Source organism: Colobus angolensis, unplaced genomic scaffold (genome assembly GCF_000951035.1).
Source record: "Colobus angolensis palliatus isolate OR3802 unplaced genomic scaffold, Cang.pa_1.0 Scaffold352, whole genome shotgun sequence".
Taxonomy (NCBI): Eukaryota; Metazoa; Chordata; class Mammalia; order Primates; family Cercopithecidae; genus Colobus; species Colobus angolensis.
Genome location: NW_012116844.1, coordinates 827,306 through 850,311, shown reverse-complemented (window position 1 = coordinate 850,311; position 23,006 = coordinate 827,306). Strand labels below are relative to the sequence as shown.

Genomic DNA, 23,006 nt, shown 5'->3' with positions numbered 1-23,006 from the left:
GCGTGAGCTACCATGTCTGGTTGTATGTGTTGCTTTTTTAAATAAAGCATATTCACAAAAGCATATTATTGAGGTAAGAAAAGAATGAAGGAAATAAAAGCAGTTAAACAGCCAAAGTTTTGGGAAATACAAGAACTAAGGAATAAAAAACAAGAGTGTGGTCTTGATAAATAATGAAATCTTAGAAAATAAAAAAAAAGATGATAATTTAGGCATTTTAAAAAATTCACTGCTATGAATTAGTGGGATCAAATTAAAATGACAGATGTTGGAATGTACAGTAACAGAGAGATGAAAATATAAAAGCATGTTGGTTCTTAAATCCTTCAAGTTTGAGAACTAAGGGACACCAGTGAGATTGTCTATGTGGCAACACAATCTTGAAATGTTAAAAATTCACACAAACAATTATTTCCTTTACTCATGGAAATGTCTAGATTGCTGTCTGTTCCACTACACTGGTGAATAGACCTTTGTCCCAACGTCCTTGACACACAGCCTTTGTTGAGATCCCTGAGGGGTTGTGAAGAAGGGGGAAGGGCGGCATAATGTAGAGTAGTTTAGAGGACAGAATCTTTCTTAACTCAATGTCTTTTGTTAGAATTCCAGGACATGCTGGGTGCGGTGGCTCACGCCTGTAATCCCAGCACTTTGAGAGGCTGAGGCAAGTGGATCACGAGGTCAGGAGTTCAACACCAGCCTCTAGCTTGGCCAACATGGTGAAACCCCGTATCTACTAAAAATACAAAAATTAGCTGGCCCTGGTGGCATGTGCCTGTAATCCCAGCTACCCGGGAGGCTGAGGCAGGAGAATTGCTTGAACCCAGGAGGTGGAGGTTGCAGTGAGCTGAGATAGCATCACTGTACTTCAGCCTTGGTGACAGAGCAAGACTCCATCTTGGGGGAAAAAAAAAAGACTCCCAGGACAAGTCCCAAATGATGGAGTCTCACTGAAGTACATTTTTCAGAAAGCCGTCCTGCCTCTGTGTGAATCCCAAAGCTAAAAGCTCTCCCGTGCCCACCCTTTCCATATTGGGGCTATTTGTCACTTCAAGTAGCAGTGCCCATAGCTCAAGGCATTGAGTGATCATTGTAATTCTCCAGCCAGCTTCATATATTTGAAATGTGATCAAAGAGGAAAAGAAAAGCAATAAAAAGGGCACAATTTAGATGTAATCTTTGGCTAGTGAGAAAAAATAATGGTACTGGATTAGCCAGGATGCTTTTTTTTTTTTGAGACAAAGTTTCACTCTTATTGCCCAGGCTGGAGTGCAATGGTGTGATCTTGGCTCACCACAAGTTCTGCCTCCCGGGTTCAAGCAGTTCTCCTGCCTCAGCCTCCCGAGTAGCTGGGATTACAGGTGCCTGCCACCACATCCTGCTAATTTTGTATTTTTAGTAGAGACGGGGTTTCTCCATGTTGGCTAGGCTGGTCTCGAACTCCCGACCTCAGGTGATCCCCCTGTCTCGGCCTCCCAAAGTGTTGGGATTACAGGTGTGAGCCACCATGCCTAGCCGGATTAGCCAGGATTCTTTTGACTGGAGAGTGTTAAAAGAAAAATCTTAAACAGGCCACACGCATGGTGGCTCATGCTTATAATCCTAACACTTCAGGAGACTGAGGTGCATTGATCACTCGAGGCCAAGAGATTGAGACCAGCCTGACCAACATGGCAAAACTCCATCTCAATGAAAAATACAAAAATTAGCCAGGCGTGGTGACACATGCCTGTAATCCCAGTTACTTGAGAGGCTGAGGCACAAGAATCACTTGAACCCAGGAGGCAGAGGCTGCAGTGAGCCGAGATGGCACCACTGCACTCTACCCTGGGCAACAGAGCAAGATCCTTTCTCAAAAAATAAAAAAAAAATGAAAGAAAAATCTTAGATAAATGAAATTTAGCAGAGTTTAATTGAACAAAGAACTGGTCACGAATATGGCAGCCCCTGAACCAGAGGAGGTAGAGAGAGGTTCCAGTATGGCTTGGTGGTCTGAGAAGATTTATGAACAGCAAAAGGAAAGTGATGTACAGAGGATGGAAGTGAGGTGCAGAAACAGCTAGATTGGTTACAGCTGGGCGTTTGCCTTATTTAAACACGTTTTGAACAGTTGGTTACCTTTGATTGGCCAAAACTTGATGACTGTCACAAGCATAGCTTGCAGTCTGTTCACACACCCAGTTTAGTTTACAGTCCACTATGTACAGCAACATCTTTAAGCTGAACTTAAAATATGTAAGGAGGCAGCTTTAGGCTAAGCTTAGTTTAACAAACGATAGAGCATAAATTTCAACTAGCTAAAGCAAAAAGTGGAAACTAGTCAAGGACACCTGTGTGTCTCATGGAGTCCAAGAAGAGAAATGAGGTTGGGTCGTAGGGAGGAACAGAACCAGGATTTTAAATCTTTCTACTGCTCTGCTAACTGAACATCTGCTTCCTTCCTTCCCTACCTCAGCCCACCAGGCCCTGAAATCCTACCTTAATCACACCATGTTACTGCTCCAATGACAGAGATCCCCAAGAGAGGTGAAACTGATGGCAGGGGCAGGCCATCTGGAGCCACCGTTGCCTTCACACCAGCTGCAGCAGGGAGGAGTGGCCAGTGTTGCTGCTCTGTGGAGCCCGTGGGAGCTGGGGACAAGTGGGAGCCCCACCCCTTCTAAGTTGGGGTGGGAGCTTCCTGGGTGCTGCTGCAGCTGCCCAAACCTCAGCTGCAGACCTGGGCCTCCCACTCCACAGAATAGGCAAGAGCCCCACCCTCCCAGGCACAGCTGCAGCTGCCCAAACTGCAGCTGCAGACCTAGGCATCCCTGCACTTTTGGAGGCCCAGGAAGGCACCCCCACTTGGAAGTGCCTGCTCCCGATGCCTGGCTTCTCCCTGCTGTCAGTGCCTGGTCCGATCTTGGCACAAAGTTGGTGGGAGCCTGGGCACTATGAATGGCAGGAGGAGGCAGATAGATTCTTGGGCAGAAAGGGGTGGGTCCCTGGTGAGGCCCCACCTTCAGGCCAGGTAGGGCCTGAAAGCTGGAAGCCGGACTCCCACTCCTGCAGACCAGAGTGGGAGCTTGTAGTGGCTTTTCTGGGTCCACCAATGGCTGCTGCGGACCAGCTGTTGCACACTTCCTCCTCTCTAAGGTCCATAAAAGCCCCAGGTTGAGCCAGAACTGAGCAGATGTTAGAAAAACCAGCAGCAGAGAGGAGATATCCACTCTAAGGCCTCCTCTATGCTGAGAGCTTCAGAGACTTGCAGAGACATTGAGACAGCCAGCTGCAGAGAGGAGCAACCCACTCCAGGGCCTCCTCTCCGCTGACAGCTGCAGAGACAATGGGACAATCTGCCTGCAGAGAGGAACTTCCCACTCCAGGGTCTCCTCTCTGCTAGGAGCTGAACACTCATCAGGGCACCCTGGCTGCAGAAAGGAGCTGCCCGCTGCGGGTCCCCTCTGAGCTGTTCTATCGTTCAGTAAAGCTCCTCTTCATTTTGTTCACCCTCCACTTGTCTATGTACCTCATTCTTCTTGGTCCCAGGATGAGAACTCAGGGCCCATCAAATGGCAAGACTAAAAGTATTGTAACATCAACAGGGCTGAAATTTGTCCCCTGCTCATCATATTGTGAGTGAAGAAAAGGAGAGAAGAGCTGTGGCCCTTTGGGGAGGCCAGACCTAGGAGCTCCCTGAGCTAGGGATGTGACTCTCTTTGCGGCCCTGAGGTTCCTGGTGTCTCCAAGTTTCTAGGCACCACTACAATCCCCAGTGCCAGCTGAGGAAGCTGCTTGTGGTGCGCTTGGTCTTGCTGCAGCCTCGTGGAGAGCTGGTGTTCATGCCAGCATCTGGAGCTGCTTGCCCCCCAGCAACAGCTGGCATGTCTGACCGTGCACAGTGGCCAGACCTCACACTTGCTCATATACTCCTCACTGTCCCGCACCTGGCTTACCCTCGGCAGGCATCGGATCCAGGCCAGCAGCATGCCAGGCCAAGTGGGTGGAATGAGCCCAGTGGGCCCAAGCAAAGATCGGGCAATGGCGCCACCAACCACAGAGGTTTCCAGCCAGAGAAGCAACACCCAAAGATCCTGTAACAAAACTACTCTTTATTTTCCCCCAAAGCCTTGACATGTCAGGAAGGGCAGTAAGTAGTGGCTCTAAAATCCCTGCTGCTTCTGCGTGGGTACCCTTCCCTTTCCCTCTGTAATCCCTGGAAACCAAGATTTCTGATCATATCCTGAAGGAACCTGTGCTTTTGTTTCCTCGGCCTGCTGAAATCTCATTCACCCTGCAGGGTCCAGCTCCAATATACGAAATTCTTCCATTGCAGCCCTTTGCCTACACTGCTAAGCATGTTATTAATCTTCCAAATTCCTCTCCACAGTGCTGGGAAGAGCCAGCCTTAGCTCCTAGTAGACACTTATTGTGTGCCAAATGGAACCAAACTAAAGGGCTAACAGACCATCCCCCTCCCCGCCCCAGAACCTCTCACACAAACTATGGCAACAATGGCAGCCCTAGGGATTGCCACAAGGAGCTTGTGCCCACGCCATTATTTTAAATCAAACAAAGAGGCAGCTATTACCACATGTAAATCCACCCTTTTAGATAGAAAAGGAGGTAAAAAAATGATCCAAAGTGTAATCATAGTAGGTTCATTGCCCGACACACACCACAAGTCAATATGCTGAGAGATTGGGTTGCAGCAGAGAAAGATGTAATCCTAGGGTCACCAAACCAGGAGATGGGAGGGAACCCCAAATCCATCTCCCCAAGGAATTTGAAGTTAGGATTTTTAAGGGGTATTCAAACTGGTTGCTGGAATGCAGGGTCGGAGAAACATCTTAAGCAATCCTTAAACAAAAGCCTTATGATTCTAATGTCAAAGATCCTCTCTGTAGGAGCAATGGGGATGCAAATGTCAACACCTAGTGCACCTGACTTTTATCAACGAGGAAGTAGGTCAGAGTGCAGCCTGATGAATGCTTAATAGTAACTATATTTTTGACCAGAACCATGGACAAAATCCTTGCAATCCTTGGCAATTCTGTAGGAATGGTTTCAAAGATAACATTGAAATGACACAGTCATGTTTTTCCTCCTTTTAAATGTTCTCATTCATGTGAAATATCTAAGCATTGGCCTGGTGTGACAGCTTACACCTGTAATCCCAACATTTTGGGAGGCCAAGGCAGGAGGATTGCTTGAGGCCAGGAATTAGAGACCAGCCTGGGGATCATAGGGAGACCCCCATCTCTACAAAAAATACAAAAATTAAAAATAAATTTTAAAAAGCATTTAAGCACCACTTCTGCTCTTCCAGGTCCTCCACTGGCTCCCAGCTTGGCAACTTCAAGGCACCGTTTGATCCCAACTTTAACGGGGGCCACCTCCCTCTTTGTCAAACTTCAAAGAGTAGGACGTAGGAAAAAGCAAACATTCTTTTTTGTGTGTGTGCCAAAAATCTTTTTTTGAATTTTTTTTTCTGTGATGTCTGGGAGTTTCTAGTGAGAAACGATAAAGTAAAATAAGACAATCTCACTCCAGCCTTTGCCTTCAAGATCCCGCTTCATCATCTGTGTTTCTGCATCACCCCCAAACAGCTAGTGAGTGCTGTGTTCTGACCTTTTCTTTCTCTGCATTCCTACCCTGGCACTGGCTGCAAACGGGGTCAGACATTACCCCTGTAGCCTTAAAGACTGATGAACAAAGACAGCCAAATACTCTCTTCTATTGTAGGCAAATGGGGTGGGGGCGTTTTTCCCTGGCAGAGAGTCTCTAGTATGTTACCTTCCACTTTGAGCCACCATCACCATTGTTCCCTGTACTGAAAATGGTAGTTCCCCCCACAAAAGGACCCTCTCTCCCTTAACGCTGCAAGCCAGTGGCCTATGTCTGTGGGCTTGCAGGGACCCGTGGCATCTTATGTCTTACCCAGGGAGACAGTACCCTGTGGTGGCAGCAAAAGTCACCTCTTTTTTTAATTTATTTATTTTTATTTTACTTTAAGCTCTGGGATACCTGTGCAGAACATGCAGGTTTGTTACATAGGTATACATGTGCCACGGTGGTTTGTTGCACCCATCAACCAATCATCTAGGTTTTAAGCCCCACATACATTAGGTATTTGTCCTAATGCTCTCCCTCCCCTTGCCCCACAACCCCCGACAGGCCCCAGTGTGTGATGTTCCCCTCCCTGTGTCCATGTGTTCTCATTGTTCAACTCCCATTTATGAATGAGAACATGCAGTGTTTGGTTTTCTGTTCCTGTGTTAGTTTGCTGAGAATGATGGCTTCCAGCTTCATCCATGTCCCTGCAAAGGGCATGAACTCATTCATTTTTAGGGCTGCATAGTATTCCATGGTGTATAAGTGCCACATTTTCTTTATCCAGTCCATTATTGATAGGCAAAAAGTCACCTTTTTGCTCCTGGCAACCTTTGCCCAGAGCATTCTGGTTTGTCTTTTTGTCTAACAACTCAAGGGAGTTGGCTTTTTGTCCCGAGATAGCACTTTCAATATCATGGTGCTTATGTGGTACTTAAGTAAGCACAACATAAACAGTATTGCTGAGAAGGACAATTCACGTTTATGTTTTGGTGGAGTATTATTGTTTATTTGTCGTTTGGTTGAATCACCATCTTTGGCTATTTTAGGAAAGAACAGAAAGGGAGCAGTTTCCTGATTCACCTGATAAATTCTGGGCCTGCATTCTCCCTTGGAGTCTACAGGATTGAATTTAAAGAGCCGGAAGACTAGGTTTAAATAGAAAAGGATATTTTGAAAAAAGGCAAAGCGAGACTCTGTTTTTTTAAAATGAAACCTGAAAACTTACCTTGAAAGCGAGTCCATGAGTAAAGCCGCCTAAGGGAGTTCATTAAATTTTTATTCTTTTTTTTCTTTGTTTTATTTTTGTTTTAGGTAAGAGCAATCCAGGTTTCTCTTCAGAAAAGGTTTTTTTTTTTTGACGGAGTCTCGCTCTGTTGCCCAGGCTGGATGGAGTGCAGTAGTATGATTTCAGCTCACTGTAATCTCCGCCTCCCGGGTTCAAGCAATTCTCATGGCTCAGCCTTCTGAGTAGCTGGGATTATGGGCGCCCACCACTATGCCTGGCTAATTTTGCATTTTTAGCAGAGACAGGGTTCCACCATGTTGGCCAGGCTGGTCTCAAACTCCTGACCTCAAGTGATCCACCCACCTCAGCCTCCCAAAGTGCTGGGGTTACAGGCGTGAGCCACCGCACCCAGCCAGAATATGATTTTTGATACTGTTATTAGTTGGACTTCATATTCTCTTTCACCATCAGCAAGCGATTTTGTTTTCTATACAGTTATAATTTATTTATAAACAGAAGGGGTTTTGTGGAGACCTTTGCTTACCAAGCATAGTTTGAGAGTACACTGTATTTCTGGAATTCTCCTGTCTTCCTTTGAAGACCTACCTAAGAAAACTACAATGATGCATGTGTGAAAGACTTCAAGCTTGTTAACATGGCTCATTACTTTAATGAGAAAAAAAGATTACTATAGACTTAGTTAAAGCAAGAAAAAGGCTTTTTATTGGAGTGGTCATTTCAGTTTTATATCAAAATTATTTTATTTTAAAGGGAATTACAGGTAAACCTCATAAGGCCGGGCATATTGGCTCATGTCTGTAATCCCAGCACTTTGGGAGGCCAAGATCAGAGGATTGCTTGAAGCCAGGAGTTTGAAATCAGCCTGGGCAGCATAGCAAGACCTGTCTCCACAAAAAATAAAAAAATTAGCTGGGCATGGTGGTGCACACCTGTAAGCCCAGCTAATCGGGGGCTGAGGCAGGAGGACCACTTGAGCCCAAGAGTTTGGGACCGCAGTGAATTATGATTGTGTCACTGCAGTCCAGTCTAGAAAACAGAGAGACCTGTCTCTGAAATACACAACAAACTACAACAAAACAACAACAAAATCACGCAAACATGTGATTTTCTTTGTAAATGCTTACTGCCTCGGTTTCTAAAGGGCAGTAGAGTCATTTGTCTGTATCTGATTCAACAATATCCGTCTTTAAAATTCCTGAAGATCCAATTAAAATGCCCCTTATTCCCTCTTGAAGCCCCTTCGCCCTCTAGTCACCCCTGCCACACACACAGATATTAAATTGTGACATCCCCCAGCACAACAGCTTGCGCCCGCCATCTATTTCAATCTATCATAATCCTTTGTGTACAGCCCCAAGTCACCTAGTAGACTATGTGTTCTTTGAGTGCAGGGACTATGTCGTACTCTTCTTTATTTATTTTACTTATTATTATTATTTTTGGAGATGGAATTTCTCTCTTGTAGCCCACCCAGGCTGGAGCACAATAGTGCGATCTCGGCTCACTGCAACCTCTGCCTCCCAGGTTCAAGTGATTCTTCTGCCTCAGCCTCCCAAGTAGCTGGGATTACAGGCATACGCCACCATACCTGGCTAATTTTTGTATTTTTAGTAGGGATGGGGTTTTGCCATGTTGGTCAGGCTGGTCTCGAACTCCTAACCTCAGGTGATCCACCCACCTTGGCCTCCCAAAGTGCTGGGATTACAGGCATGAGTCACCATGCCTGGCAAAATGTCATACTCTTCTATTTTGCATCTTCCACTGAACCTATATCTGTGGCTGGTACATCCAAAAAGAAATTAAATACTTGCTGGATTTAACTTATTTCAATGTCTCCACAAAATCCCATTATCCTCATAGTACTCTTTAGAAATTGCTATTTTCCCTCTAGAGTGACAGTGTACTGTGACTGTCACTCTAGAGTTATTGCAAAAAGGAGAGAAGTTTAGGAGGGACACAGTAACACACATGACATTTGCCTTTGTTGTGTTCCTGTTATTTTTAATAAACATTTTCCCCAGGTGCCCAGTTCTGCCATGGAACCCCCACCTTGGCACCTCATAAGGGCCCGCTCAGTGCCATCAGTTCCTGTGACTTTTGTATTCATTTATTTGTTCCAAATGTCTTTTATACTGACTTCTTTTTTTTTTTTTAAACAGTCTTGCTCTGTCCCCCAGGCTGGAGTGCAGTGGCATGATCTCAGCTCACTGTAACCTCTGTCTTCCAGGTTCAAGTGATCCTCCCATCTCAGCCTTCCAAGTAGCTGGGACTAGAGGCACACACCACTACACCCAGCTAATTTTTATAGAGATGGGGTTTCTCCATGTTGCCCAGAATGGTCTGGAACTCCTGGGTTCAAGCAATCCGCCAGCCTTGGCCTCCCAGAGTGCTGGGATTACAAGTGTGAGCCACCATGCCTGGCCTATATATTGACTTTTTAGTGATATGTTCATTTAAGAAAAAGTTAGCAATACAGATAAGCAAGATAAAAACCACCAGTGAACCTACTCCTAGGGTGGGATCATGTGGTATAACATTCCTGTGTATAAACAGAGCGAGTTTTGTTGGCTTGTTTTCTAGAATGAAGGTATCAAATAACCTCTGAACAGGGAGAGACAAAAATTCCCCTGGCAGGGATCTTCTTTGTCCTGTGACTGTCTCTTCATCCATCCTCTTAGTTTTGCACTAACATGTTTTGGTAGAAACAGGTCCTGATTATAGTTGAAGTGGATTTCTCTTTGGTTTTACAAAACTGACCCTCACTTCTAAACTCCTTCCCGTTGACAGTAGTAAGTAGAATTTGAGGGAAGCTGAGCATGAGGGGATTGTGGGAAAACCATATGTGACCCAGCATGTGGTTGCTATTTGAAGCAACTGTAGACTTGCTCACCTCGGCGCAGTGAGTTGCTTTGGGGAGCAATGGCTGGGTAGAAGAGTGTTCATTACGAAGAGTTGTTAGGGCCGGTGCAGTGGCTCACACTCATTATCCCAGCATTTTGGGAGGCTGAGGCAGGAGGATCATTTGAGAATAGTCAAGGATGCAGTGAGCTATGATGGCACCACTGCCCTCCAGCCTGGGTGACAGAGTGAAACCCTGCCTTCAAAAAAAAAGGAGAAGGAGGAAGCAGAAGAAGAAGCAGGAGAGGAAGAGGAAGAAGAAGAAGAAGGAAGAGGAGGAGGACAGAATAAGAAGGAGGAGGAGGAGGAAGAGGAAAAGAAAGATGAAGAAGAAGAGAAGAAAGAAGAAGGAAGAAGAAGAAGGAAGAAGAAGGAGGAGGAGAAGAAGGGAAGAAGAAGGAGGAGGAGAAGAAGAAGGGAAGAAGAAGATGAGGAGGAGAAGAAGAAAAAGGGGAGGAGGAGGAGGAAGAAAAAGAAAGAAGGAAGAAGAAGAGGAAGAAGGAGGAGGAGGAGGAGAAGTAGTTGTTAGTATCCAATGTAGGTTACATCTGAGACTCCGGGAGAAATCTAGACCGACCAGTGGGGTCATTCTAACAATGGTGGACAACAATTTTCCTTCAAACGGTAGTAGGACAGCCTTTAGCAAAGGCACTGTGAGGCTGCAAGAAGCAAAGAGGTGGGCGTGGAGGAGGGACTGTTGAGTCTCTAACTTCCCCTCTGCCTGGCATGGAAGCAGATGTGCATGTGTAAGAGGATGCTTGGTACTTAATAAGTTGGGTAGGTAATAACTTTTTTAAAAAGGTAAAACATCATCATAATAATGAGGTAAGAATTATGTTTTACCATAAAAAAGTAAAACGTAATAATAATATTAATAATAATAGGTTGGGGAATTTGAACACTGGGAGGTGGAAAGAGCCCTTAAGAAGATATTCTTTGGGATAAGAGCTAATAAAAAAAAAGAAAAAAGAAAAGAAAAGAAAAGAAGATGTTAGTTTGCTAGTTTGCCCGGAAGTGGAACAAGTAGGCATTCAAGCAGTCAACTCTCCAAATGAGGCAAGATTATATTTGTGCACCAAAGTGGAAAAGCAAGTTATACCATGTGTGATTGCGCCTGCGTAAGTAAGTGCGTGTGTAATTTTTATTGAGGGCATCACATTAACTGGTGCTCATTGCTTCAGTTCAGGGAACTTCAGGCGTGTATGGCAGAGCACAAGAGAGATATTTCTGGATGAAATGGGCTTTCTGATCTTCCTCTTAAGTATGTAATGATTTCACTGATAGGTCAGGTCAGATTTAGCCCATCTCATAACTGGTTATAGAAAATCAGGAGAGGCTGAGTGTAGTGGCTCACGCCTGTAATCCTAGCACTTTGGGAGGTCGGGAGAGGGGGGTGGATCACAAATTCAGGAGTTCAAGACCAGCCTGGCCAACATAGTGAAACCCCATCTCTACTAAAAATACAAAAATTAGCCGGGCATGGTGGTGCGTGCCTGTAGTCCCAGCTACTTGGGAAACTGAGGCAGGAGAATCACTTGAACCTGAGAGGTTGTGTGGGGAGGTTGTGGTGAGCTGGAATCGCACCACTGCACTCCAGCCTGGGCAACAGAGCAAGACTCCATATCAAAAAAAAAAAAAAATCAGGAGAAAGCCCTAAAAAAGATTCAGGAAAGAGCAAGGAGAATTGCTGAATTCTCTTACCAGACTCTGACCTGGAGTCGTGTAAGTTCTGAAAGTTCTCCCAAGCCCCAAATCCCCACAGTCTTCCCAGCCACTGCCATATGCCATTGGCTTGTCAGCAGTTGCAGCCTCTTCTCAGTCACAAGTTTTTGTTTGTTTTTGCTTTTTCACTTTTGCTAACGTTTAAAATCTTTTAAAATAAAAATTTCCAAACACAAACAGAAGTAGAAAGAATGGTACAATGAACTCCCATGTACCCATCACTCAGCATCAAGAATTATCAGTGAGGTTCCATCTGTACCACCATCCACTCCAACAATCATTCTGAAGCAAATCCCAGATATCATATATATACACCTAAAAGCAAGGATTCTTTTTTAACATGAACACGATACACAATACCACTAACACCTAAAAAGTTAACAATAATCTCTTAATATCAAATATTTAGTGAAAGTTCAGCTTTCTCCAATTGTCTTATAAATGTTTTTGTAATAGCCTCGTTTCATATGCTGATAGTGTGTTAGAATATTTTGTTTCTATCTTTTAAATTCTATCAATAAGCAGGGTGTGATGCATGCCTGCAGTCACAGCTACTTGGAAGGCTGAGGTGGGAGGATTGCTTGAGCCCAGAAGTTTGAGGCTGCAGTGACCTATGATTACACCTGTGAATAGTCACTGCACTCCAGCCTGGGCAAAATAGCAAGACTCCCATCTCTTAAAAACGAAAAACTGAGCAATAAGTGTGCATATATTTACTATGTGGTCAGCCTTGTTTTAAGCACAGTAAGGAGCTAAGTGCCCATGCTGGGGAGTGGTGAAAAATGGGATCAAATAGACAGGATAGGGCTAGACTACGGAGGAAATTTAAAAACAGCAGGAGGGGTTTCAACTTGATTTGGTAGAGAGGAGAAACTCCGAAGATTTTTTAGCTTAGCGCGGCAAGAGGAACTTCAGCTTCTGCGGTGAATGAAAGATTACAGTGACAATTCCCTTCACCTCTCACAATGCCAGACTTTCTGAAGAGTTGAAAGAGCAAGGGAGGTCCTGAAGAGTTGAAAGAGCAAGGGACGTAATAAGCATTCTACACAAACCCCAGTTGTGACGATGGGAGTATAAAGATAGAAACTTGCCTTTATAGTCAAATGTTTTAGTACAGATATTCTGCAAAGCAAGGGAGATATATATATATATATATATATATATACACACACACACACAAGACTATAAATTGAAATGAAATATAAATTATATTTCAACAATAAGATATTTTAATGAAAAGTTTAAAAATAGTAAAATAACCATATGCATAGTATTAATATAAACAAAGAACATTCTTTTTTTTTGAGATGAGTCTTGCTCTGTGGCCCAGGCTGGAGTGCAGTGGTGCAGTCACCTCTCACTGCAGCCTCAACCTCCTGGGCTCAAGGGATCCTCCCACCTCAGCCTCCTGAGTAGCTGGGACTACAGGTGTGCGACACCACCCCTGGCTAATTTTTTGTATTTTTTGTAGAGATGAGGTTTTGCCGTGTTGTCCAGGCTGGTCTTGAACTCCTGGGCTCAAGTGATCCTCCCACTCTGGCCTCCTAAGCTGCTGGGATTACAGGTGTGAGCCATTGTGCCTGGCCTCAAGAGCATTCTCAATGGTCAGGAGAGACAACATGAAAGAAAATAGCTTTGAAGACTTAGAAAGTGAGTGTTTTTCTGACATCTTCTAAATATGCATCTTGAGTTTTTTAACTGCGTAAGTCCTAACCAATAGCCTAAGAGCTGAGTATACAGATGAATACCATATAAAGGCAATCTAAGTCTAGTTATTTTTAACTCAGTGGATTATAAAATAAACCTAAGACCTCATTAGAGGTCAAGTTTTTGCAAAGATACAAAAATCAAACTAGAGTTGGCAGGGACATATGTGGTAGAATTTTGAAACACTTTGTAATCCATGAGTCAGTGCCTCTGGAATGCTGGAGAAGAAAGAATGGCAGTAATCAATCCAAGAGGACCCAAAAGCATGCACTCTGTAGGCTGTTCCAAGCCTGTTTTAGCAAGTGCACAGTCTCCAAAATAAAAGGTACTCTCCAAGTGGCGAGATGGTATCTGGATCATACAGGGTTTTGTGGGGTTTTCTTTTAAGTCATTTAAAATTATTGAAATTCAACTAGACCCTCCAAAATCTTCAGAAGAAAAGAACAAATTTCAAATTTTAGAAAGCAGTTTAAGAAAAAGATATAATGGGACTGAGGTTTATCATTATGCATATTATCATGATCAATCTTCAGTATTATTAAATGAAATTGATGGATGTTTCATAAAAACACATGGATTCTGGGCAGCTTTCCCTGCTGAAAAGCTGAGAGGAGGACCCTGGGGTGGACAGCTGGGCTCACAGTCGAGCAGGGTAGGGATGGATGAGGATGTGCTGACCACCTCGAAGATCCTCATCATTGGCAAGAGTCAGGTGGGCAAGTCCAGCCTTCTCTTGAGTTTCACAGATAATACTTTTGATCCAGAACAATAGCATGATGTGACTGCAAACAGTATGATGAGAATGTATGTCAGGTGAAACACAGGGATCACTGTCATAGAAGTTGCCTAAAATTCCAGTTGTCTGGAAAGTGATGTAAACTGGACTGCCTGCCACAAAAATATACTAAGTAAAATAAATTCTATAATATGTCAAATGTGCCAAGAGAAGATAACAGTAAACATATGTCTCTTTCCCGCTACCTAAACTAGTAATTCAATGGTGTCTTCTGTATTTGCTTCTTCCAGGCAATCCAGGAATCACGTCAACCTGGCTATTCACAGATGAAGGGGTAAAGAAACTGCTGTGTAGATATACAATGGAATACGCTTCAGCCTTAAAGCTTCTGGAAACCCTGTCATCCGCAGTCCCTTGTAGAACCCTGTCCATCCACAGATGAAGGGATCAGGAAACTCTAGTATCTATACTGAAGGGAATAGCCTTCAGCCACCAAAATAATAAAATTATGTTGCTTGGAGCCACACAGATGAACCTGTTCATCCACAAATGAAGAGATCCAGAAACTCTAGTATGGACACAAGGCAAAACCCTTCAGCCACCAAAATCATGGCGTATGTCACTTGGAGCAACACAGTTGAACTGCCAAGGATACTTCATTCTCCACAGGTGGATGAAGGCCATGGCTGCCGCTCCCACCTGTGTTGTGCCCTGACACCCCCACTGCTTCTCCATTTATACATCTAATAGGGTTGCTGACCCAGCAGTAGCTGAACAGCTGACATGGACCTCATGCTAAGCCGGTTCTTCATCTGTATCTAATCTGAAAAACACTGAGCTAGTCACCTTCTTAACACCATGGAACTTTCACTTAAAAGTTTGTTTTTTAATCCCAGAGAGCTCCAAGCAAGTTTTAGGGGGCTCCGCAAAGCCAGTGAAGACTTTAACCAAAAGTAGAATTTCAGGGTACTATAATTTGATTAGAAACCAAACCCCAAAATTAAACATGAAGATCAATGTCTGTACTGAACTGACCCATCTGGTGGACACAGGGTTTGTGTTATTGACTAGAATGTTACCAAAAATTCACAATTTCTTGTATCTGTCATGTTCAGAAAATTGGATTAAGTACCAAATATAGCAGAGCACACCCAGCCTGGAGGCAAGGACCCCATCAAGCAGTCAGGCACTGCTTTTGTTAGGGTTCTGGGGGCAAGTCTTCCTCATCCCTCCCACCTTCTCCTGGCGTCCCTGTAAACCCGAACCACCAGGTACCTCAATTTTCTTCAAGGCCAAGGTGTTCTTAAGGTTGGTAAATTGGTCGAGGAAATGGGTGAGCCACTGCTTGCTGTGCACGTTGTCCTCAGGGTCCTCGGTCTTCAGGCAGTACAGCAGCCGCATGGCTTTGGCCGGCAGGAGTAACTGGTCCATTCCTAGGCTGCCCCCCAAGATGTGTCCTCCGAAGAAGCCGGTCAGGTAGAGAGGATGCCCGCCGTGGTTGTAGATGGGGAAGGAGTTGCTGCTCAGGTCGAGCGTTTGGTCCACCTGGCGGGCGTACAGGAGCGGGTTGCGGGGCACGCAGAGCGCCCTGTACCTCATGCACATCTTCTGGTACTGGATCTGTCTTCCGTTTCCCGGCACCACACGCAAATCCTGCACCGCGCCATCCAGTTTGCTGACTTCTGCAAAGGTGGCCGGGTTCAGCAATGAGTCGCTGTAGGAGACCGCCGAAGCGAGGCGAAATTGGCCTCGGTGCTCATCCTGGAAGCCGAGAAGAGGTAGTAATCGTTGTTGGTGAAATAGCCCTGCAGGAAGCACCCAGGCCTTGGCAGGTGAAAAAGCAGCCGCGGGCCAGAGCTCTACCCACCCAGCCGTTTCCTGGAGAAATTCTAGGGAAGTCTGTTTCAGCTGGGCCGGGAGCTGCCGGCGGAGGCGGCGTCTGGAGCACGTGGTTGGCCCCAGTCGCCCAACGAATCTGGAATGTGTTTGTGGCCTGCCTGGCCTCTCAGGGGTTCGGCAAATACAAGGATCACTTCTTCAAGGCCATCAAATGCGTGCCTATCCTACAGGACTCGCAATTTATTGGGAGAATTTGGGGGTTTCTCCTACACACACAAATGGCACAGAAATTCCCTTGTCCTGAGAAACAGGTTTTACCTTTCCTGGTGTTCACCCTGTAGCAGTTTCAGGTAAGGCTTTTGTGAACCTGATTCTCTTGACTTAGTTATTGTTTTTATTCTCTGTCCACAAATGTAACATGAGCATACATTCTCCTAGTAGAAACAAGAAAACGCATAGAATGAAAAGTGGAAAAAAAATCAAAACCTTTCTATTCCATTCCTCTTAAAGGAAGTGTTAAAAAGTGGGTCTACATCCTTACAAACCCTTTCTATGCATATACATGTATATCAAAGATATAGCAAATATACCTTTTTCATAAATATCATTGAACTATTTGTGTTATGCAGATTACATTTTTCATCTACAGTGGCAAAGGGTTTGAACATATCAAGTACATATAGATTTATTTATTTATTCATTTTTTGAGACAGAGTCTTGCTCTGTCACCAGGCTGGAGTGCAGTGGTGTGATCTTGGCTCACTGCAACCTCTGCCTCCCCAGTTCAAGTGATTCTCCTGCCTCAGCTTCCCAAGTAGCTGGGATTACAGGCATGAGCCACCACACCTGGCTAATTTTTGTATTTTTAGTAGAGATGGGGTTTCACCGTGTTGGCCAGGCTGGTCTCGAACTTCTGACCTCAAGTGATCCACCTGCCTCGGCCTCCCAAAGTGCTGGGATTACAGGTGTGAGCCACAACATGCCTGGCCTTATCTTATTTTTTTTGAATTGCTCTATACTTTTCTAATGTATGGATTAAGCATAATTCAGCCAGAATTTTGTTGATGGACATATGGATTGTTTAGACATTTGCTTTTATAAACAGCATTCAGTGAGTGAATGTCTTTTATTTAACCTATGCTCAGGAATCATATCTGTGAGATAGTTTTTAGAGTGGATTCACTAGGCCAAAGGACAGGTCATTTTTAATTTTTAAAACTATTGGGAAATTAAAATCCAAAGAAGTTGTATTAATTTGTACCCTCATAAGCAATATATAAATCTACCATACCCTATCCCACAATGTCAGCAAAGCATTTGGTTCATGCCATTGGTATCTTACTTTGGTTTAATTTTGAATTTATTGCTTAGTATCCTTATCTTTCTTTTTTGAGTGAACTATCATATCTTTTGTGTGCGTAATCCATTCAATAATTTTCCTGTTGGATTGTTGGGATTTTCTTCTTGGTTCATAGGAACCATTCATATGTTAAAGAAATGACCACTTTTCTTGTGATCAGAGTTGCAAGCATCCTCCCCACCCACCTGCATTTTGCTCATTGCCATGGCTTATTTTTGTAGCTCATTAACGAATACTTTTCTTTCCTGAGTTCCAAATTTTTGTCATAGTGAATTTTTTTGTGTGTGTGATTAAAAAAAACCCACATGGATTCTGATCATGAAAAATGCAGAAAATAGCGTAAGGACTATTTCCAAAGACTTTGTCTTGTTTTTGGTTATTCGCCAGATGGATGCACGAGACTCAGTGACAGGGCTTGAAGATTCATTGCAGCAAAGCATGCTGAGCAAAAATGGCAGGGAATGTGCAAACAGAGGAGTCCAGGGAGGGTCCTGGGAGACCCAGCATAGGCCTCTAATTTCCTTCCTCATTCACAGCCACACAGGAGCACTTTCTCTCTGGTAGAGCTATCTGGTATATATGAGTCTCAGAATCTGAGGGCTTTGTAGCAGGTGGGTCACAAAGGTACCTCCTGCTATACAGCCAGTCATGACAACCAATACTCAAGATCCCAGTAAAAAAACCCAAGTGTCTTGATATTTGTGCAAAGAACCCGACAAACCAGTACAGTGTGGCCCATTGCTCCAAGTATATGTAGCAAAACCATCAATCATAGCCAGGTGCATTGGCTCTTGCCTGTAATTCTAAAACTTTGTGAGACTGAGACAGGAGGATCACTTGAGTCCAGGAGTTTGAGACCAGCCTGGGCGCCGTAGCGAGACCCTGTCTCTCTGAAAACGAAATTAAAAATTAGCTGGGCATGATGTTGCGTGCCTGTAGTCCTAGCTACTCAGGAGGCTGAAGTGGGACAATTACTTGAGCCCAGGAGATCAAGGCTGCAGTGAGCTATGATCATACCACGGCACTCCAGCCTGGGTGATAGAGTGAGACTGTGTCCCAAAAAGAAACAAAAACTATCCGTCACTACCGTAAAGAACATTTCAGGAGCCATATTCCCAGTTGCTGGCCAAGAGTCAATCAAGTCAATCATGGTGTCCTTGGAGACATGTAAGGACTAAGCATACAGACCTGTTGTGGTATTAGTTTGGTGCAAAAGTAATTGCAGTCTTTGTCATTACTTTCAGTAACTCTTTATCAGGGATATTCTGGAATGAACCAAAGGCAGCAAGCTTGCAAGATGGTACTACTCTGGAGAGTGTACCCAGTATACCCTACTACCCTGCCTTTCCCCATGTTTCTCCCTATGCCTACTTCCTCTCCTGTCCTTGTTTCCAGATCCCATATACCTTTCAAGCTCCCAAAACTTTGGGACAAACTCCCAAGACTCTCATGCCCAGCTGGTAGCCATCACTTGTACAGTCAGGACTGGCTGTGCAATTTGTAGGATCTGGTACAAAATGAAAATACCCAGTCCCTTGGTAAAAAATTATTAACGAACTTCAGGATAGTGACAATAAAGCATTAAACTAAGAGTAAGGCCCTCCCTGGTGCAGGTCACAGCTACATAGGTTGCAAAAACCTGAAGCCAGCCCCCGTTTTTTTCTTTCATATTCTGTCACTGAGGCTGGAGTGCAGTGGCTCCATCGCTGCTCACTGCAATCTCGACCTCCCAGGCTCCAGCAATTCTTGGGACTTGGAAAAGCTGGAATACCACTATACCCGGCTAATTTTTGTATTTTTTGTAGAGACAGGGTCTCACTATGTTACCCAGGCTGGTCTCCAACTCCTACGCTCAAGCGATCCTCCTGCCTTGGCCTCCCTAAGTGCTGGGATTACAGGTGTGAGCCACTGCGCCTGGCCTTGTGGTGGGTTTTCACTGGCGTATATGAGACAGCTACAGGGAAGTGGAAAGTACCCCACTCACCTTCAACTCAGATCACTCCTAGGTCTACTCCACTGACAAGGTGACCTTGGAAAGTCACTTTGCCTCCAGATTCCATTTCCTCCTCAATGAAACAGGAATGATAATGATAGCATGTTTATGGGGCAATTGTGAATGTTGAAAGAGATATGTACATGAAAGCACTTTGTAAAGTAAAGCACTATGCAAATATTAGCCTTCTCTCTGGGACTATGTCCATCTAGATAACAAACACTGGTCTATTATTTTATCTCGCTTGGACAGTGCTGGAGGCACACTAGCGATACTTTTGTTTGTTGTTAGGAGTTTTGTTCGTCACCCAGGCTGGACTACATAGCGCGATCTAGGCTCGCTGCAAACTCCACCTCCCAGATTCAAGCAATTCTCACACCTCAGGCTCCTGAATAGCTGGAATTACAGGTGCCTGCCATCATACCCAGCTAATTTTTGTATTTTTAGTAGGGGTGGGGTTTCACCTTGTTGCCCAGGCTGGTCTTGAACTCCTGAGGTCAGGTGATCCACCCACCTCAGCCTCCCAAAATGCTGGGATTATAGGCATGAGCCGCCGCGCCCAGCCAATACTTTTCTTTTTCACCTTTTCTCCCCACACATGAGTGCTTTTGTTATTATAGTAGGACAACATAACCTCATATTATGTTTCCCCAATTACAAAATGTAGTTATATTTACAGTTGTTACTATGGGGAAGACTCATTTGTGTCAGTCAGGTTGAGTAACTTCTATGGATGGCTAATCTTACGCACTTTATGGTTTATTTCAATTCAACTTTGGAGAATGTCATTTTCAAAACTTGTCCCTAAATTGTCACTTTGTCACACCATGTAATACTGCAGTCACCTCTCTACAGAATACATTTTGTGCTTGTTAATCTCTCACCTTCCTAACTACTGCTATGTGCACATAAAGATCTTGAAAAATATTTGCTAAATAAATGAATTGGCAAAGAAAGAAAGAAAGAAAGAAAGGGAGAAAGAGAAGGTCATAGTCTGGATATACAAAAAGATTAAATGATGAAACTGGTTCATGATCACCAAACATGATTTCTTTAATGTCAGAAATAGTAGTTCTCCTAGCTGCTACCTAAAGACTTCAAACACACAGAAATGCATCCCAGATCATTGCAGCATGGGATCCAGAGAAGACGAGGTCCTGGTGGGGCAGCCATGGAATAGGGTGGGGCTAGGTGAGCCATTGATTGGCCCACATGCATCACTATTCCCTGAATGGGAATAGTGCTCCAGCCTTGGGTTTCCGGGTCTGTTCCAATATATTCAAAGGGGTCATCCGCAGACCAGATTAGGGGCTCAAGGTCACTCCAGGGAGGGTCAGCCCAGAAGTCTGTGGTCCTTCCACTTCCTGACTGAGTTTCCTCTTTACAGAACCCTCTTTCTTCTTCCTTCCACTACATAACCAACACACAATCAGGGCCACTGCTGATCCCTCCTAGACCAATTTCAATCCACGAGTCATCTCTAGGACTGACCCCATTCCCATGCAACACTCAGGAGTTGAGCTGATCCTCTTAGAAGTACAGTCCTTGATATATAGTCCTTGATTCTGAAAGGCTAGTCTAGCTCTTAGAGGTGGCTTAAAGGAACGAAACAAACATTTTTCATTTCCAAACTTCTATTTCCTATATAAATTTGGGCCAGGTGTATAAGAGAGACTCACTACATGTGTATTAACAAGCTGAATAGAGTTTCCACTCTGATCGACTCAGAAATGGAGAGCTCACAAGTTCAGAATGTGTCTGTGACCCCCAGATAAGTCACTTGGCCTGCACAGCTGGAGATTACCCAAGAAATTCCAATAAAATAAATTGCTTGCCCTAAAAATGGAAGTGTTCCATTTTTAATGTTGTAAAAGAAACAAGTAAATGCTTCAGAGCAGACAGTCTTTAGGATGGCAAAGGAACCCAACATTATGATGACATTAAAGCTTTAAATGAGAATTGAGACTCCTCTGCAAAGTCTTTGAGTGAAAATTTTTATTGCTTGTGTTCCTGGGATCCTTAGATAACAGAGTTAAAATAATTTAAGTGTGGTTATGGCAACCCTGATGGCTTTCATGATTTTGTAGATTGCTATGATATGGGTATGGTTTCAGTTTATTTCCCCAAAAAACTCATGTTGAAATTTGATCTCCAAAGTGGCAGCGTTGGGAGGTGGGGCTAGTGGGAGGTGTTTGGGCCATGGGGGTGGATCCCTCATGAATGGCTTGTGCTGTTCTCGCGGTAGTGAGTGAGTTCTTGGATTAGGTCTCTTGGGAATGGATTAGTTCTCAGAAGGGCGGGTTGTTATAAAGCCGGGACATCCGTCAGGTTTTGCCTTTCTTTACACATGTCCACTTCACCTTTGACCTTTCCACCATGGTTTTTTTTTTTTTTTCTTTTGAAAAAGAGTCTTGCTGTGTCACCAGGCAGGAGTGCAGTGGCACGATCTCGGCTTACTGCCACCTCTGCCTCCTGGGCTCAAACGATTTTCCTGCCTAGGCCTCCCAAGTAGCTGGGACTACAGGCATACGCCACCATGCCCAGCTAATTTTTTGTATATTTTCAGTAGAGACAGGGTTTCATCATATTGGCCAGGGTGGTCTCGAACTCCTGACCCCAAATGATCTGCTCACCTTGGCCTCCCAGAGCACTGGGATTACAAGCTTGAGCCGTCACACCCCGCCTCTCCATCATGTTTTAACCTACCATGGGCCCCTCATCAGAAGCCAAGCAGATGCTGGAGCCGTGCTTCTCATACTTCCTAGCTTGCAGAACCAACTAAATAAACCTCTTTTCTTTATAAATTACCCAGGTTTAGTTATTCTGTTATTGCAAAAAGAAAGGGTTAAGACATAGTTGATTCTCTTTCCTTGCCTAACGCAGCCATGACTCATAGTCCCAAGAAGCATCTGAAGCAGGTAGCAGCTCCAAAGCATTGGATGCTGGATACATTGTCCAATGTGTTTGCTCCTTGTCCATCCGGTGGTCCCCACAAGTTGAGAGAGTGTCTCCCCCTCATCATTTTCCTAAGGAACAGACTTTAAGTATGCCCCGACAGGAGATGAAGTAAAGATTTGCATGCAGCCATTCACTAAGATGGATGGCAAGGTCTGAAACTGATATAACCTACCCTGCTGGATTCATGGATGTCATCAGCATTGACAAGAAGGGAGAGAATTTCTGTCTGATCTATGACACCAAGAGTCGCTTTGATATACATCTTATTACATACACCTGAGGTGGCCAAGTACAAGTTGTGCAAAGTGAGAAAAATCTTTGTGGGCACAAAAGGAATCACTCATCTGATGACTCATGATGCTCACACCATCTGCTATCCTGATCTCCTCATCAAGGTGAATGACACCATTCGGATTGATTTGGAGACTGGCAAGATTACTGATTTCATCAAGTTTGATGCCGGTAAGCTGTGTGTGGTGACTGGAGGTGCTAACCTGGGAAGAATTGGTGTGGTCAGCAACAGAGAGAGGCACCCTGGATCGTTTGACGTGGTTCACATGAAAGATGCCAATGGCAACAGCTTTACCGCTTGAATTTCCAACATTTTACTTATTGGCAAGGGCAACAAACCATGAATTTCTCTTCCCTGAGGAAAGGGTATCCGCCTCACCATTGCTGAAGAGAGAGACAAAAGACTGGCGGCCAAACAGAGCAGTGGGTGAAATGGTCCCTGGGTGACATGTTAGATCTTTGTACATAATTAAAAATAACATGGCATGATTAATAGCCAAAAAAAAAAAAAAGACATAAGTGATCTTCAGCCTGACACCTAAGTCCTCCTGCATCTGTGTTCAGAATGCGTCAGTTATGTACTTGTTTAATTAAATAGAATGGTAAATCAAAATGTGTTATTTGTGGGGAACTTATATTTCCTGGGAGGAGTTTTGGTGAA

At 44.3% G+C, this 23,006-nt stretch overlaps 1 pseudogene; it reads left to right on the top strand.

Moving 5' to 3' along the window:
• The first annotated feature begins 21,981 nt into the window (after positions 1 to 21,981).
• Positions 21,982 to 22,776, top strand: LOC105519568 (annotated as a pseudogene).
• Positions 22,777 to 23,006: the final 230 nt, after the last annotated feature.